At 48.4% G+C, this 14,885-nt stretch overlaps 1 protein-coding gene across 4 annotated transcripts in view; it reads right to left on the bottom strand.

Moving 5' to 3' along the window:
• Srl (sarcalumenin) overlaps positions 1 to 14,885 on the bottom strand; it is a 44,142-nt gene that overhangs the window by 19,112 nt on the left and 10,145 nt on the right. The gene's annotated exons all lie outside the window — the stretch shown is intronic.

The following is a 14,885-nucleotide window of genomic DNA, read 5'->3' as shown; positions in this document are numbered from 1 at the left end:
TCCTAGTGGCCTCAGCCAACCCCTTCTGAGGGGATCCCCTTCTAAGGTCCTGCAACTGTACCCACAGTGCAGAGGGCACAGGGAGAACAGAACAACAGGGGCCCAGTCCACGACAGAGACGGCCACCGAGGGTCAAGACGGATATTTTTGGAAAATGGGGTACGAAGCAAAGCTTGGGCCTAGCCCTTCTGATCTTCTCTCCCAAACTGGGATCTGCTTAAAGAGGAGGCCTGCAGAGAAAACTGCAACCCCACGGGAATAGGGTGGGATGTGGGCTCCTCGCTTCAGTGTGGCTAAGACCTCTCTCTCCACCTCTGTGCTGGCAAAGGCACCCCCTCTTAGACTAAGCCTAGTGCGTGCAGGGCCTCCTTCACTGAGGTAAAAACTCTTCATCTCTAGGTGCCTCAGTCCTTACCAGCTCTCAAAAGGCAGGGGCACTCTCCAGCCTTCAGGGATGGCTGTTTACTCATTAGCTCCCATGATTAGCCAACCTGTGCCAGCCTCTGAAGGATGGGAAGCTCTGGGGCACTTATTATAGAGGAGCCCTATATAAAAATGTGTAAAACTTTACCCCAAGCACGCGAGTGTACGTGGCCATTCATGAGCTCACTCATCCTGTCTGGAAGATTCTAAACCTAAATTGGTGATGGTCTTTGCTTTGCCACAGACACATACACGGTCACCATGTGACTAGAAGGTGACCAGAACACAGAGATGCCAACTCCTGGTCCATGATGTATTCAGGGGATACAGGAACCTTCTGACGGGAACCCAGCCCCTGCTATGTTTATTCCCTTTCCAGGATTATGAACCTGGCTCCTGGGTAGGAGAATTTGCGTTTTAATTGTGTGTTCCCAGTGTGTATGACCCTCGGGTGCCCTAGAGGAAGTTCTAGAAGAAGTCTGCATTTACATGTAGGTACCAGTAAGAATTCCCAGTCCCTTGGTCACAGCAGGGGGAGTTAAACATCACTTGCCCCAACTCCTTCCCCTGCGTTTCTAGCTCCCTAGTCCCTGAGAAGAATCTGTGGCAGGAATTTGGTTTAACCTAAGGAGACTGACAGTCCTCTGGGCAGCAAGATGTATAAATATGTGGGAGAAACAGTCATAATTATTTACCACGCCAGGCAATAGGAAACATCTCGGTCTCACATAAGACTTAGAGTGACCTGCTTCTGGTAAACAAGTATTACTTATGTCTCTTTTATAGCTGAGATTAACATTCTGGGTCCTTCCGGTGTCACATAGCTAATAACAGACTGAGGACTTTTGGAAAGGCCTAACCTCTAATCAGGGCTATCACTACTCAAATTGTGGCCCAGAAACCAGCTTCTTCCTCAGCATTGCCTCAGAACTCTCTGGAGACAGAGAGCTCGGGCCACTGACGCACGGATCAGTAATACCCAGGTGACCAATGTACAGAAAACGATGGATCGGGAGGCTCCGATCGCCACCACTTCCTCTCTGCTCCCTTCCTGGGGTTCTCAACACATGGAATCACCTTGTCCTTGACTCTTAGTCCCTCCCCTTCACATTTAAATTATCCAGGATGCAGCCCCAGCAACAACAAAGTATCTTCAGTAATCCCAGCACACAGGTCCCACAGTTACAAGCCATTGCAGCGTCAAAGAAAAATAATTTTGACCCCAAGGCTTCTATTCCCAGCCCCTCCACATTGAGAGGATCCCCACTGGGAGTTCCCAACTCGGGGTAAGGCTCCAAAACCTGGCATCTTTCCTTGGAAAAGCAGTAGTTACCAGCTGTTCCTCTGATGAATCTAACCCTTTCCACAGGCTCCTGTTGCTCTATGATGATGATGATGATGATGTTGGTAGTGGCAGTGGTGGTGATGATGATGATGGTGATGTTGTTGATGATGATGATGACGACAATGACGGTTGTAGTGGTGATACTGTGCTAAATAGATTCTAGGTCTGACTTCTTATTATTTTTATGATATTCTCAAAAGAAACTCCTGACTCCAATGAGAGTGGCATCATCCAAAAGAGCATGGGAAACCAGAGGTTGAGGGATTACCTGTGGCCTTCAGACTGCTGTGTTTCCATTTTTAGATACCAGACTATGGGTATATATGCATTGATATCTCCGACCTCTGATTTTTACCTCTTAGAGTCAACCTGCCCTAATGTCTGCTAAATGGTTTAGAATGAAAGACTGATGCCCCCAGGACCTTTTTTTCTCAGGCTAAAACTGCTCTGGCAGAAAGATTTTCTATGAAACCAGCTGTGCTCTTAGGGTTCCCAGAGCTCAACCTCAGGAAGCATTGGACTGTGGTGGGAGGCACATCTGATGCTCAGTTCCTTGAGCCCCGAGGCCGGTGTCCTTCCTTTCCTCCCTCCCTGGCTTCTTGCCTGAGCCCCTGTTGGTGCCCAAGGGAAGAGGGCTGAGAGGACACAGAGGACCCTGGGTGGGCTGAGTTCTAGTGGAATGAGTGTGGTTCCATTTCAGGATGTGAACTATCATACTGTATGAATCACTGCCAGCACAGCCACCTCAGCTCTGGCCAGGCCGGAGCATTGACGTCAGGGCACATGAATAGCAGGCCCCCAGCTCATTCCCAGAGGCCCATGGGAGGACCCAGCACCTCAGGTCACTCACACTCAGGCACAGCCCGGCACAAGCAGTGCTACCTCTCTCTGGACACCCATCTACCATCAGCCCTCTCGGGAAATCTAAGCTTTTTGCTGTGTTACCAATCCCACATCCCAGCAGTAGCTCCCCCATCCTGCTGGGTTCTTCTCTTTTCTCCCCAGAGTCAAGCACCCTAACTTTGCTTCCTCTACTCCTCTCTTCTTCCACAGCACCTCCTGTGGACTTGGAGATGAGTTTCCGAGGGCCTTATGAGTCCAGCTGGAAAGGGGGAAGCAGCTTAAGGGCTGGCCAGAGGACAAGGTCAGGCTGGGACAGAGCCCTGCCCTGTGGCCTTCAGTCTAGTGTTCCCACTGAACCTCCGAGGTTCCAGGATGTACCTAAGGGGAGAGGGAGATGAAAGTCTAAAGACAAGGCCTCCCTCAGTGTGTCTGCCCGGTTTAGAGTGCGGAGGAAGGAAGAAGATCAACACTCACAATTCTTCCTTTCTGCTCCCAGATGGCAGCCCTTCACTTGTCTGATCCACGGGTGCAAAGTTCTGAGCAAGATCCTGTCTTGCCCTCGTGGCCCTGAGAGAGTTTGGGGTCCTTATTCTTTGATCCTCCTCACGGCCCTCTCAGACAGAAAAGGCAAGGTTTATCGATCTCCCTTGAAATGAGGAGGTAGACACAGGAAACAGAGTACATTTGCTCCACAAGCCATTCCTGCGTCTTCTTCCTGGGAACGGTGTGACCACACCTGCAACGCTTTTCAAGCCCTGAACCCAGGCTCTGGGGTTGGGCCAGTAACGCCAGGGCCTGAGGCCCCCAGTGCTAAATCTTCCTCAGCACCAAGTACCAGGGAGCTTTGTCCCAAAGAACAGCTCTCAGAACCCAAGAGCTTTGTTATTGATCTGTTTGGAGGTCACCTCAATGCAAGTCCCACTGCAGATGGTCTCTTTAGGACTTCTTCTTTTGGGGGGTTTGGGAGACTCTTACTTTTGTGTCCCTGGTCAGCCTGAACTTGCTTTGTAAACACCAGACTGACTGAACTCAGAACTCTGAGATCCACCTGCCTCTGCCTGCCGAGTGCTGTGACTGAAGGCATGTGCTGGCTTCTTAGCAGTCTTCACTAACGATAGGGTGACGTCATTCTCCTCCATGCTTTCTCATCCACTTGGTCTGAAACTATGAAGTTCGCAGGCACATACACCCACAATTCCTTTTGACCCCCACTCATACACACGTATGCAGATGAACCATCAGTAGTAATAAAGGTGCCAGGGGGAAAGTCTTTCCTGGCTCTACACTATCAGGACGTTGCTGGCCTTGGGGCATACGGGAGTTCCAAGTCCCACCAGCCGCCCTTGGCTCTCATGTCAGCTTCTCATGGGCTGTGAATCCAAAGTGACCAGGGAAATGTTAGAACCCACGATGATGCTGTTCTCTTACCCTCTATCTTCTATCTCACACCCTCTACCTTCCGCCGACCCTTCTTCCACATCTCGTCTCTGGACACTGCTGGGCTGGGCAAACCTAGACCAGCAGCCTCTTCTGCAGTGTTCATTAATGTATTCATTTTACTTATTAGTTTATTTATTTAAACAATGTGGCTGCCAGCTGATGCCATTTAGGCTTTCAAGGAGAAGTTTCTGCCAGAGGAAGGTTGTCTATGTCCTCCCAGGGCCCAGAACCAGCCTCCTTTGGCCTCTAGTCCTTCCTCAGGGAGACAGGGTCCAGTAGAAGAGGCAATGGAGGTTTTCTTTGGCTTCATGGCCGAGTCTCTAAGGTCAAGGCAATCCCACCAGTGTGGCTCATCCCTGGCCCTCAGCGATTCAGCAAGGGGACAGGACCCAACAGCAGTCACAGACAATCATCTCAGTGACCAACTGCTTACTCTAACTTTACTAAGCAAAACCCTAAAAAGCGCCTGCCTTGAGGCCACAAGAACCATTGGCAGCATCTGCTTCTAGAACCCAGCTCCCTGCAATGTTGAAATTGTCCCTGTGCTAAGCCAAATCCTCACTCCCACCTCTACTTAGCAATAACAGAGCCATGTTTAGCTTAGAACAACTTCTTCTTCTTCTTCTTCTTCTTCTTCTTCTTCTTCTTCTTCTTCTTCTTCTTCTTCTTCTTCTTCTTCTTCTCCTCCTCCTCCTCCTCCTCCTCCTCCTCCTCCTCTTCCTCCTCCTCCTCCTCCTCTTCCTCCTCCTCTTCCTCCTCTTCCTCCTCTTCTTCCTCCTCCTCTTCCTCCTCTTCCTCCTCTTCTTCCTCCTCCTCTTCTGCCTCTTCTTCCTCTTCTTCCTTCTCTTCCTCCTCCTCCTCATTTTTTTTTAAATTTTTACTTTCTGAGACAGATTTTTTTTTCTGTGTAGCCCTGGCTGTCCTGGAGCTCACTCTGTAGACCAGGCTGGCTCACACTCAGAGATCTGCCACCTTTACCTCAGAACAGGGGATTCCCAGCCCACCTACTTTGTCTCCCTTGAAAAAGATCAAAAACTTTAACACACTTGTTTTTTAAATATAAAGTACACCAAATTGACAGAATAACTTTATTTTCCACCTCATACCTAGTTCCTATGAATATTTGGTTTGAGAGATCTGTGGAGAAATTGCTATAAATCCTCTGACCATCGGCAGATTCGTAGGGCTTGTGGTAGATGCCAGGGGGTTCATGATGTAGACAATGTTTGTTCGTTTTGGATGGTTAGTTGGCTGGTTGGGTTCTTTTGGCTTTGTTGGTCTTTGACATAAGCTCTCAGATATCATGGCGTGGCTTCAGACTCATTATGTAGCTAAGGTTGGTCTTAAGTTCCTAATCCATCACCAGGCCCAGACAATTGGTTTTTATTTTTGTGTGGTTTTGGTTTTTGTTTGTTTGCTTTTTTGTTTGGGGTCGTTTGAGACAGGGTTTCTTTATCTGTGTCGCCCTGACTGTCTTGGAACTCATTCTATAGACCAGGCCGGCCTTGAACCCATAGAGATCTTTCTGTACCTCCCAAGTACTGGGATCAAAGGCATTTGTCACCACTGCCCAGCTAATTGTTTTGTTCCTGTCATATAGTTCTGGGAGGCTTGGTACACACAGAAATCATAGCAGTCTTTCTGCTTTAGCCCAAGTGATGGTGTTACGGGTGTATGTTACCACACCTGACTTGCTTATTTATTTTGAAAGATGAATATCTCTCTGAGAAGCACAGCATTGGGTCCTGAGCTGGGAGTATAGCTCAGATGATAGAGGGCTGGCCCAGCACACACAAAGCCCTGGGTTCAATCCCCAGGACTGCACAAACCAAGTGTGGCGGCACTTGACTATGATTCTGGTACTTGGGAGGTGGAGACAAGAGGATCTAAAGATTGAGGTCTTGGAGTTTGAGGCCAGCCTGGGCTAACAAACAAACAAGAAAGATTCAGTCCTGCTGCTTAGAGTGGACTCATAGAAGAGGTGCTCTACTGAAAGCTGCTTTTCCAGAGATCAGCATAAATATCTTCACAAGAAGCCATGGATAATAATGTCTTCACCTTGGAAGGACTAAGCCAGTGGCCAGGACAAGGAAGGAGGAATAGGTGCAGGGTGGAGTCTGAGGAAGACAGGGGCTGGAGTCTGGTTCCCCTGTTTCCCCACCTCCCAGCCTGAAGGAATCACACCTCCCTGGGTTCTGCATGGAAAGACGCTGGCAGAACTGAGGGTTAACTCTTGAGCGCCAGGAGGAAAGACCATGGAACCAAGGGAGTGCATTCTCTCTAGACGCCTTGGGCTGGAGTCACTGGGGCTTGGCCATGAAGGAAGCGATAAGACCAAACCCACCTCTTTCCCAACCTAAGGAGGCTGGAGGAAGTCGGCTTGGTTCTCCAGCTTGGGATGTAGATCTAACACTTTCCCAGTCTGGGCCCGAACCATAATGTTGCCTTGGGATGTCCCTTGACACACTGACAAAATGCAGAGCCTAATACCCTGCTTTGGTGACCCCTTTGGAACACTGTAATGATGTCTGAGAACATCCAACGAACATTATCTGTGGCACTTATACCTAGAAGAGCAGTGACACCTGGACAAACCCCAAATGCACTGAGTGGCTACAGCAGAACCAACTTTGGACAGGAGGTGCAAGGCTAACCCCTCACCTCGCTCCTTTGGACCCTCTGGGATTGGGAGCTCAGTCAAGAGGCTAGAGAAGGTCTTTCTACTCAGAGCTCCTTCTCTCCAGCCACCAGCCACAAACAGCTGAGGTGGGATCTGTAGTCACTAGTGGGATCTGACGTCTCACTCCTCATCATCAGAAGAGTCTGGTGACTGGAGCAAAGGGACAACCTTAACCTGTGTGCTGCCTGGAAAGTACCAACTCTCAGAGCCTCTAGACCAGTGGTTCTCAGCTCTCCTAAAGCCGAGATCCTTTAATATAGTTCCTCATTTCGTGGTGACCAACAAACATAAAATTATTTTTGTTGCTATTTCATGGCTGTAATTTGGCTAGTAATAAATCATACTGTAAATATCTGTGTTTTCTCATAGTCTTAGGTGACCCCTGTGAAAGAGTCCTTCAACCTCCCAAAGGGTCTCAAGCTGCGGGTTGAGAACTGCTGTTCTAGAGCAGATCTAACCGTTGCCCTGAATTATCCCTTCCAAGACTGGAATGTCATAAGCAAACATGTCTAACGTACTCTAAAGCAGACCACTCCAGAAATCTGGGATTTTCCCAAGTGGCCTAGATCCAGCATCTCAGACACATCCCCTTGGAAAATATCCCTCAGGCCAGCTTTCTGGACACTCTCTCTCTGGACATGTAACCCTTCAGGAAGGAGTCTTTACAGGCAGATCAGTCTGAAAACAGGCGCCTTCTCTGGTGGCTTTCAGTGTCACTGAGAACCGGAGCTCTAGGTACTCCAACCTCACCTATTCAAATACTGAAACCAGAGGAGGGTCTTGTCACCAGGGGGCCCTTAATCTGTTACATACCTTGTTTTTGGCAGCCTTGTGGCCAAACAGAGCCACAGAAGGCCATATATTCCTTAGTTCCTAAGGGGCTCACTCTAGGGGAGGAAGGTCAAAGCCAAGGGCAGGACTAGAGTGAGTGCACATTCTACGCTTCCTGATCCTGGTTGACCCTCCCCAGTCAATGCTGAGGGCCACAAAGCTGGATCTGAGGGGCTGAGTGGGCTATAACAACAAGTTATAGCTCAACCTGCTATTAGGGTCCTCTCAGTCCCTCCTGGACATCAGCCACATCCCTGCACCCAAGCCTGGATACAGCTCTGCATTAGTTCCTAAAGTCTCTAAAACCAAGCACCACAAATTTAGAGACTTCAAAAGGTAGAAATGCAGGGGACAGTGACATATCTCAGGGTGTTGTGCATGAAGTCCTAGATTTAATCTGCGGCACTACATAAAGTCAGGGGTAGTGGCACAGTCTGTAATCCCAGTGCTCAAGGCAGAGAGGCAGGAGGGCCAAACGTTCAAGGTCATCTTTAGCTATTCAGTGAGTTCCAGACTTGTAAGGGCTACCTGAGACACTATCTAAAAGAGAGAGAGGGGGGAGAAAGAAAAGGAAGAGTCCAGAGATGGCTGTTGGTTAAGAATGCTTGCTGCTATTCCAGAGAGACCCTGAGTGGAGTTCCCAGCACCAATACAGTGCAGCTTACAACCGCCTGCTACAGTTTCTACAACCCTTCTTATTCTTTAGACACCCACCTATATGTAAAATACAATCTCTCTCTCTCTCTCTCTCTCTCTCTCTCTCTCTCTCTCTCTCTTTCTCTCTCTCCACCCCCCCCTCTCTCTCACACACACACACACACAGAAGAATAAAAATAAATCTTGGGGCTGGGGATTTAGCTCAGTGGTAGAGCGCTTACCTAGGAAGCACAAGGCCCTGGGTTCGGTCCCCAGCTCCGAAAAAAAGAACCAAAAAATAATAATAATAATAATAAATAAATCTTAAATAGAAAGAAAGAAAAGGAATAAAAATTCATTTATAGGGGAGGACCTGTCTCGCCTCCCTGGCTCCTGTGTCTGCAGGGAACCCCTGACTTACAGCTGCCTCTTTCAGTTTCTGTCTCCATCTTCACATGACCTTCTCCTCCTTCTCTTCCCAGAGAGAAGCCACCATTTTGGACATAGAGCCTACCCTTCTCCAGTAGGAATCCAACTAGCAACAGCCACAATGGCCCCACTTCCAAAAAAAACCAGGCACTTGGGTTAGGGCTTAAACATCGATCTCATAACAGACGTTGTGATGGTCTTTATACCTGGTACTCCCTCTGCTTTTCTATAGGTTCCAGCCTTACCTGTTCCTCTTGTTAGCCATGTATCCTCCCACACCCCTCACAATGTCTTCAGGCCACATGGATGTCTGTCTGTCTCTGACCTCAATTACTCATGTCTAGACTGCACTGAGTGGCATGACAAGACACAAACCCTATGGTGGTGACCTATCTCCCAGGTTGACATCTCCAGGAAAGGGTCCATATCCAGTCCTTCTTTAGATGTTTGTCACCCAGGCCTGCAGATCACTGCACTTCTAACCAGTCCCCACGATCCCAGTCTCAGGTCACTCCTGTCCCAAGGCCAATCCCTGATCGTACTTCAGAGCTCAGCTTTGGGCCTCATCCCCTAGGGATTCCCTCTCTGGTCCTCAAACTTAGGTGTACCTGCTCTATGTTCCTGAAGAACCTGTCACCTTTATCCCCAGAGAGAAGACAGATGTTGACTTAGCAACTATCTCCCGACTGAGAGCACATGACAAGAAGCCTCCTTTCCAGCCAGTGTTTCTCAAGGGCCATCTAAAAAAGGACCACGGGCTGGAGAGATGGCTCAGTGGTTAAGAGCACCCGACTACTCTTCCAGAGGTCCTGAGTTCAGTTCCCAGCAACCACCTGGTGGCTCACAACCATCTGTAAAGAGATCCGATGCCCTCTTCTAGTGTATCTGAAGACAGCTACAGTGTACTTATATATAATAAATGAATAAATCTTTAAAAAAAAAGTCAACATTAAAAAAGGACCACACAGCCATCCCTTCCCATACCCCTGAGTGTGCTGCATAGCCAGAGGGAGGAGGGATGTCCATCCTCAGTGCACCAACCCCAGACCTTCCTACCTCACGCAGAGGAGAAGCTCTAGCCCTACAGTGAGTGACCCGGAGGCTCACACCTCTGCCCTGCTTCCCCTGTGACCTCCTCTCCTCTCTGATGCCACCTTGCCCGCTCTGTCCAGACACTTGGGAACTCGTGTTCTTCTTGGACCACCCCAGGCTCCCTCCTGGCTCACTGTGCTTTGTGTGCTCTCTTAGAGTGTGCTCTTCCCAGACAACTGTGTTCTGATACTGCATCTCTGTGGGGGTTCCTCCAGCCACCTCGGTGAAGACTGTCTCCCACTTAGCCTCTGTCTTTCCTTTCCCTGTTTTTATTTTTCTTCACTGTTTCCTAATATGTTGGGGGTTGGTCTGGTACCGCTTTGTATTCAGATACTAAACACTGGCCCCCAAGATTTGGTTGCAGTTCTGACGAGTATATTCTCACATACACCAAAATAAGTTGTGTAAACTTTGCTTGCCAATCTTCTCTGACTGTTTAAAAGGGGCTGGCAGCCGATTACTGGGGAGAATAGAGGTGGGCGTGGCTCTGGTTACTAGGCTGGGGATTGCAGATAGAAACTGCTAGGAGAGAGAAAGAGAAAGAAAGTGGAGAGAGCAGGAGGTCTCCATTAGATGGTTGGACCATAGCTTGGACAAGGGAGAGAAGTACATCCTGAGGACAGACTGATGGAGCAGAAATAACCCAGGCGAGACTCAAACAGCAACTTGGTGAGCACAACTGGGAAATAACCAGTCTAGTGTAGAAAAATAGTTTAGGGTTAATCGCCCAGCAACTGTGCAATTAAATAAATTGATAAGACTGTGACTTGATTGTTGACGAGTGGCTGGGTCATAATAAGAACTAACAAAGTTATTAAATATATTACAACAGCACCAACACATGGCATGGTTTATGTAGCGTCGTGTCTGGGATTTGTCTCCTTGGCACCTAGAATAGCTATTCGTGTGGTTGGATACAAAATGAATGGATAGAAAACAGATAGTTGGATGGAAATGGGAGGGACGGTGACAAAATGAAGTCCTTTCTTCATCTCAGTGTCAGAAGGGCCTCTGAGCTGTGTGCTAATGTCAGTACTTAGCCTCCACAGGCCTAGATCTCAGGTGATTAAAGGGCCCTAGGAGAGTCGCTTTCCTAGTTTACCATGTAATAACCATTGAACTGAATTGCTGAACAAAGTCTTCTCCCCTTGAAGACATTAAAATTTGATTAGAGGAGCCGGTGAGGAGACAGGAAGGCAGAGATAACCGCCCAGCATCAGTTCCCATGCCAGAGAAGCGACCGTGGACGACACAGGCGCTGAGTAGCTGCTCATGAGATGTGAGGTTATTTGGGGTCAGACACTGCGGGGAGAGTGTCCAAGTGTGTGAGGAGCCGTGATGTGGCTAAAAGGGTAGGAGAGAGCTAGAGACAGTGCAAGCCAGGCTTCAGAGCGTGCAATGCCAGGACGGTAGGGGTAGGGACTGGGACTAGTGAAATCACATCTGTTAGTGTGGGAGAACGTTTGGTGGGTCTCAGAGGGTTAACGGTGGAGACCACTGGATCCTGTGACCTAGGCCTTTGTGGTCACTGATGAGCGTTTGTTGTTGTTGTCCTTTAAAAAAAAAAAAAAAGACATTGCTGGGCTTGGTAGACCACACCTTCACTCTCAGCACTTGTGAAGCAGATGTAGGCAATATCTTTGTGCATTTGAGGTCAGCTTGGTTTACAAAGAGAGTCCCAGGAGAGCCAGCACCAAACAGAGAAACCCTGTGTTGAAAGACCAAATTTTAAAAAGTGATTTATTTTTATTTATGTGTATGTGTGCGTGTACTATGTGTATGTGGGCACATGATTAGGCCAAAAGGGGGCATTGGATAACCTGGAGCTGGAATTACAGGCAGTGACAAGCCGTGTGGGCACAGGGACCCAAAATAAGACCCTTGGAAAGAGCAGTACTCTTTTTTTTTTCTTTTTTCTTTTTTTCGGAGCTGGGGACCAAACCCAGGGCCTTGTGCTTGCTAGGCAAGCGCTCTACCACTGAGCTAAATCCCCAACCCAAGAGCAGTACCCTTAACCACAGACAACCTCTTCAATACTCACGGATGGATATTTCTGAAAAGGTCCGAAGGCCTAGATGAACGAAGACTAACACTAATCCCCTTAGCCTGTTTCCTCTAGGACCAGGATGTACCTCAGTGCCTACCTTCTCCTGCTGCCCAGATACCCTAGACTTGGGTATTCCCACCACCCCCTGTGAGAAGAACCAGCTATTCTACTCTGCTGTATGGAACCTCTGCTACTTGGCAGGAGGTCTGTGAGAATGGTGACCTCACAGGGTGGCCACCTTCTGAGCAGCTTCTGCAAAGGATCGGAAGGAAATCCACATCCCATGCTCCTACAACACCCCAAAGCTGAGATCAAGGGGACTGACACAGGCTGTCACACAGAAAGCAAGCTGTGCACACTCTATCACTAGCCGTCCAGAAACTAGCTCTCCCTTCCCCAGGGTCTTCCACCTCTAACTTGCTCTGTAGCTGGAACAGTCACCCTCCCCCCCAGCACCCTTGTAAGCTGGGCAGCTGCTTCTGGAATCCTCTGCTGCAACCAGCTGTCTATACACTCATTTAACATGTTCCCGCTGGGTGTGTCAACAGAACTCCATATTAGCCATCGGGTCATTGTGGGGGCCAAGACAAGAGGTGCCCCTCTGCCCAGCAGAAGACAAGGAACATGAGGACTAGACTTTTGGAGGTCATAACTACTATACATCTTGAGGCTCACAGTTAAGAAATTATAGTGGGTTGAAAGGTGTCCTTTCAACCTTTGTGTCCCCTATGACCTGAGAATGTGACCTTATTTGGAAATATGATTTTTGAAGATGTAATTAGTTAAGATGAGGTCGTGTAAATTAGGGTGCACCCTAAGCCCAATGTTTTTAATATCCTTATATGGTAAGGAAAAAAATATAGACACTCAGACAGGGGAGAAGGCCATGGGAAGGCAGAGGGGAGATTGGAGTAGTGAGGCTGGAAGCCAGGAAAACTGGGAATTACCAGCAATTACAAGAAGTTGGAAAAAGCACAAGAACCTTCAGAATTATAGCCCTACCAATGTGTTGATTTTAGACTTCTGTACTCTATAACTGAGCCAGAATATTTTCGTGAGATTTGTTTTGTTTTGTTTTGTTTTGTTTTGTTTTGTTTGAGATGAGATCTAACTATGTGGACTAGGCTGGACTTGGATGCACACACACACACACACACACACACACACACACACACACACACACCTGCTTCTGACTCCCAAGTGCTAGGTTTAAAGGTGTGCACCTCCACACCCAGCCATTTTTTTAACGTTTTAAGCCATCAAGTTTGGGATGACTTGTTATGGCAACCACAGGAAAATGATTGAGGAACCAACGCTTAAACCTGGCCTCTGAAATCTGTCAAACGTTCTCCCACACTAACAGATGTGATTTCACTAGTCCCAAGCCCCAGTCCCTACCCTACCGTCCTGGCATCACATGAGCGCCCCCTCCCAGCCACAGAGCCTGACAAATGCTCCCACTTCACTGCGCGCTCTCTCTCTCTCTCTCTCTCTCTCTCTCTCTCTCTCTCTCTCTCTCTTTCTCTGGCTACTTATTTTTAGCCCCTGATTCCATCTACCTTATATGGCTCTCTGTTCATCTCATGAGTATGGAGTAACCCCTCTCCTGGTTTGTAAGCTCTTTGAGGACAGAGAATCCCAAAGATATTAACAGCCCCAGTGGGAGTGGAACGCTGATAGAGTCCCTCGGTTGTTCTTGTCCCATGATATTTGGGGAAACTGGCAGCACATGTCAAGTGACAGCACATATGCTCCACAGTGAGAACGTGCCACCACTGTCACAGCCCTGTTAGCATAAAAAAAAGTCATGGGATATCAAAGAACTTGGGGGCTGGAGAGAGGGCTCAATGGTTAAGAGCACTGACTGCTCTTCCAGAGGTCCTGAGTTCAATTCCTAGTAACCACATGGTGGCTCACAACCATCTGTAAATAAAATAAATAAATCTTAAAAAAAATTAAAAAACATTTTAAAAATATCAAAGAACTTTTTTGAGAAAGGGACTTGCTATGTAGCTCTGCCTGTCCTGGAACACACTATATAGAGCATGCTGGCCTCGAACCCACGGAGATCCTCCTGCCTTTGCCTCATGAATGCTGGGACTGAGGTGTACACCACCATGCCTGACTCAAAGAATATTTTAAACATCCGACAGACATTTTTTTTGAGATAGGGCCTTGTATATCCCAATCTGGCCTCAAACTCATTACATGTCCCAGGATATTGGGTTGACCTTGAACTTCTGATCCGTCTGGGTCTACCTCCCAAGTGGCATACACCACCATGACCAGTTATGTGGTGCTAAGGATAAAGCCCAGGCCTTCTCATGTGCTAGACAAGCGCTTTACCAACTGAGCTCTCCCCACTCCAGCTCCCTTATTCTTACTTTAGTCACATAGCCTCCGTTCTCAAGAACTCAGGCATTATTATCCCCAAAGAGCAAGATGGTTCATGTCTATAATCCCAGCACTTAGGGGGTTAAGGAAGAAGGGCTATGAGTTCAAGGCCAGCTACATAGAGACACTGTTAACACAAAGGAGAGAGAAAGAGGAGCCAAGGGTCTGGTGTTGTCAGTCAAACTTTTACCTATTGCCATCTAGGGAAAATTCTATTGGAGACAACTGGGCAGCTAGGTTCTAACCCAATGGCCACTTGGAGGAGGACCAGGGGCTGCAGCTTGGCAGTGGCCTGCTGGAGGAGGGAAGGAAGGAGGGGACTCCCTAGGCCCAGGGCTCTCCCCTGGCTTGGTTCTGGGCTGAGCTCCCAGCACAACCCACTTCCTGTAAGCACCAAACTCCAGGCCAGGCTTTGCCTGCACCTGTTTGAACTCAGGGTGCTGTCCCTGCTCTAGAAGGATCCAAAAATATCTGAGAGGGAGGAGAAGGGGGTGGGGTCTAGTCAAAAGGAGAGCAGGCTAGGGAGAGAGCCTCTTAGCTTGGCCTTCAAGGTTCTTCCCAACTGGCTCCAATCCATCAGGGTGGCCTTGTCTCCCCTGAACATGAGCTTCCCACTCTAGCCAGTATGGCTCTCATCCTGTTCCTGCCAGTGCAAAACTCTGAGCTTCCCCCACGCCTGTAGATCACGCTGCTTTCAGAAATCATCTGCTCATTCATTAGACATT

The sequence above is a fragment of the Rattus norvegicus genome, chromosome 10, assembly GCF_036323735.1.
Source record: "Rattus norvegicus strain BN/NHsdMcwi chromosome 10, GRCr8, whole genome shotgun sequence".
Classification (NCBI taxonomy): domain Eukaryota; kingdom Metazoa; phylum Chordata; class Mammalia; order Rodentia; family Muridae; genus Rattus; species Rattus norvegicus.
The sequence above is the reverse complement of the archived record's forward strand: the minus strand, read 5'-3'. Positions and strand labels throughout refer to the sequence as shown.